The 3709-nt window shown below is 40.8% G+C and overlaps 1 long non-coding RNA gene across 3 annotated transcripts; it reads right to left on the reverse strand.

The window, feature by feature from the left end:
* Positions 1-326: 326 nt before the first annotated feature.
* LOC310762474 lies at positions 327-2928 on the reverse strand. Of its 3 annotated transcripts, none has more exons than XR_014547995.1 (3): positions 2881-2928; positions 1940-2018; positions 327-689 (listed from the first exon to the last, which is right to left on the reverse strand). It is a non-coding gene; the product is annotated as an uncharacterized lncRNA (long non-coding RNA). The 3 variants fall into 3 exon arrangements; XR_014547996.1 differs by having other exon boundaries at positions 2822-2928; XR_014547997.1 differs by having other exon boundaries at positions 2815-2896.
* Positions 2929-3709: the final 781 nt, after the last annotated feature.

Consider the following 3709-nt stretch of genomic DNA (forward strand, 5'->3'; position numbering starts at 1 on the left):
GGAATTGCAAAGGAACGGAGAAGTGCATTCAGTTAAATTTGAGGTCTGTTCCTATGCCATATTCATCTTGCAGTGCTTGGGGAATTACACGTGACTCCTGCACAGGGTGGGCAATTATACCACTATTTTGTCCCCATGGAATCTGCCTCAGAACATCTTCCCATTTGCCACTATTGTACCAAATGGCAATCAGCAAGGCTTCAACAGGGAAGTGGGGGGCAACATCTCCCCATTTTGCTTCAGGCAGCGAAACATGATAGGCTACCCCCAGGGCATAGAGTTTTTCTCAACTAGTAAAAAACTCCAAGAAGAAGGAAAACTCATATCACCAATGGTCATTGTGGGGGAAAAAGAAGTTGAATGTTTAATTTAAAATTAGGTAGGAAACAGTAGATAGTATGTACATTTGCATGTTTTTCTTTTCTTGTTGTAATGGTTGTTCTTGTCATTTCTTGAAAGTGGCATGGTGGAATCATATATTGTCAGCCTTTGGTTGAATTGATCTAGTACGAAATGGTACTCTTCAAGAATACTAACAAAAAAATCTATAATACTATGAGCAAAGTAGCCTGTTAACTGCCCTGCATTGTTTATTTATAGGAATGTAGTTGGATTAATTAAACCATCCGTCTTTCAGACCGTTGGTGCAATGAATGGAAATCACTCTTTCAACATCCTGATTGAATTACCTGCAAAACAATAGACACTACATTTGAAGTACCTAGTTCAACAGGTTTATGATGATTGACTATATCTGCATCACAGAGATAGCACACCTTCACTGACTCAAAAAAAGGTGATTGCCCATCACCCTGAAGCATGTTTATTGAGAGGAAATAGAGCATGCAACTAATCCTCTAGAGACAAATTCCTCTTGAGTCTTCATATTTTATTTAAGATTTATGCCATGCTCTGTTTCACCCATCCAGGAAGTTAGTCATTTCAATTCAGGAGATTTGTGTCCAACACTTTCCCCCCTATTACATTTAAAACTTGTTTAATTTGAAATATTTGTGCAGCCCATGTTCCTTCCTTTTGCTGATTCTCTTTAAAGTTCCATACACCAGGTTAAATGCCAGCTTTGGTAAGGATGGGGAATATATTTGATTCAGTTCACACTGAAAGGCAAATAAACCTAATTTGTACTTTCTGAAACACTATGCAAACAACAACACAGCCATTTTTTCAAAATTCACAGTTCTCTGAATTTTGCAGTACCGTTTTTCAGGCACGTAATGTGTGCAAAAATGAACATATTCAGGTATAGTGTGCCTAAAAATGCAGATACTGGAGAAACTACCACACACAGATACATGCAATTAAGAATTCATATTAATAGCTTTGGTATAAATAAACACAATGGAAATTATCCTTAATTAAATAACTAAACAGCATTAAAATATTTTATTGGATTGTATTGTATATGCGGCCACCTGCCTATAGCATAAAATGACGGGACCAGATCACTATTTAGAGACAATAAAAAATGACAAATGAAGATGTTGTCCTTATAAAACTTTATCATTTAAATGGTTCTAATTTCAGAACAGCGGAGCAGTTTAACTGCAATAGTGACTGAAACTGAAGCAACCAGAAATTTGAAAGGCATCTTAATACTGACAAATTAATTGCTATTGCAAGGAGTTTTTAAAAATCAGCACTGATCTAATTACATTGGATTAAAAAAAAGGGTTTTTTTGCTGAATTAATTTTAGCTGCAAAATAAAAATGAGGTTTCCCCACAAAATATTCCACATTTACTACTTTTTACGTTTGTCATTTTAGTGTCCCATATAATATGGGACACTAAAATGACAGAGGTAAAAAGTAGTAAATGTGCAATATTTTGCAAATTGTTCTGCTTTGGATGTACAGTTCTGGGAACAAAGAAAAACAACACTTTAAAAAACCACAAAAAAGCTTGCTACAGCATTCCGACCTTAGTTTCTGCCTTCATCTATTTCCCCTCATGGTATTGCCTGAAGTGAATCTTCTTGAGATGGCCTTCTTGACATGGACTAAGGAAACAATAAAATGTTAGTACATTAGCACTACCTACTCAGGCCCATCACATTAGAAAATAGAGCAGGCTTCCTCAACCTCGGCCCTCCAGATGTTTTTGGCCTACAACTCCTATGATCCCTAGCTAGCAGGACCACTGGTCAGGGATGATGGGAACTGTAGTCTCAAAACATCTGGAGGGCCGAGGTTGAAGAAACCTGAAATAGAGCTTCTGCCTCTGCTCTCCAGTCTCATGACACTAGAACCCAGGGAACTCAATGAAGCCAGATGCTGGGAGATTCAGGGCATACAAAAGAAAGTATTTCTTGATATAGCACCTAGTTAAACTATGGCATTCACCCCTGGATTAAATTCCTGGATTGAGGAGAGTTGGAGAGGATGACATAAGAACATAAAGCACAAGAAGAGACATGCATCCTGTTCTCACAGTCGCCAACCAGATGCTTGTGGTAAATCATCCGGCAGAACCCAAACACAAGAGCCTTCTCCCCTCCTGTGGTTTCCAGCAAGAGTTATTCAGAAGTATTGCTGCTTCTAATGGTGCTGACAGAGCATAGCCATCTGGGCTAGGAACCATTCCATGAATTTATCCAATCCTCTTTTAAAGCCATTCAAGTTGGACAGCCCCCGGTCGTCTTGTGGACTATTGACCCGTACACCACTAATCCACTGCCACCAACCAGGTCCTCCCCAGTAAATCACTTAGTCTCAGTCAGGTTCATAAGTTAACAATGAAGATTGTAGTTTCTTGCTAGCACAAATAAACATTAAATACATTCAAAACACTATTACCCTTTACCCTCTTAGTCTTATTTTATTCTGTCTACCTCCCCTCACACAAGAACCAACTGCACTAACTGTCTCTCTATTTCCATCTGTCTGCCAACTGCTTTCCCAACTGCCTCTCAGTGGCATAGCGTGGGGGGTGCAGGGGGGGCCGGCCGCACCAGGCGCAACATCTGGGGTTAGGGCAAATCCACGGGTTAGGGGGCGCAAATCCACGGGTTAGGGGGCGCAAAATCCTTGCCTTGCCCCGGGTGCTGACAACCCACGCTACGCCACTGCTGCCTCTTGCCAACCAACCAACAAACTAACTAAACCTCGGGCTAAGCCCTTTTATAGACAGGTAGGCTCCGCCTCTGGCTTTTCTATTGGTCTGCCTATTAACTCTTTCTCTCCCCCTGTACAGACATTTTCAAAAGAATGGGCAAACGCCACAGTGGCCATCCCTGCCTCCTGTGGGAGTGAGTTCCATAGTTAAACAATGCACTGTGTGAATAAACACTTTCTTTTATCTGCCCTACAAAATACCCTCCAACTTCATGGTTCTCTAATTCTATGCAGTTGTGCAAATGAATGGGTGCAGATCTCAAATTTGCCCCATGCATTTCATTGTATATTGCTTTCAGCCATTCCAAGCGCCTGAGGTTCATGAATTTAAATAAGAAATAAACAATAAATAAGATGGCCCCTGGTGGGTCTGCTGCAGTGGGCTGGCTATTTGTTCCTACAAATAGCCAGCACTACTGATGATTGGCACAGACAGCTTTGCTGTGAGCTAATTGCGACTTTGTATATGCAGTAGCTCATTTTGCATGCGGTTCTTGATGCAGCAAGGAGGATTGCCTCTGGAAGATGTGCAGCTCTCTTCCTGAACCAAGAACTAACCAACTCCTGAAAGGTCAGA

This window comes from Podarcis filfolensis (genome assembly GCF_964270895.1).
Source record: "Podarcis filfolensis genome assembly, chromosome: 5".
NCBI classification, from domain to species: Eukaryota; Metazoa; Chordata; class Lepidosauria; order Squamata; family Lacertidae; genus Podarcis; species Podarcis filfolensis.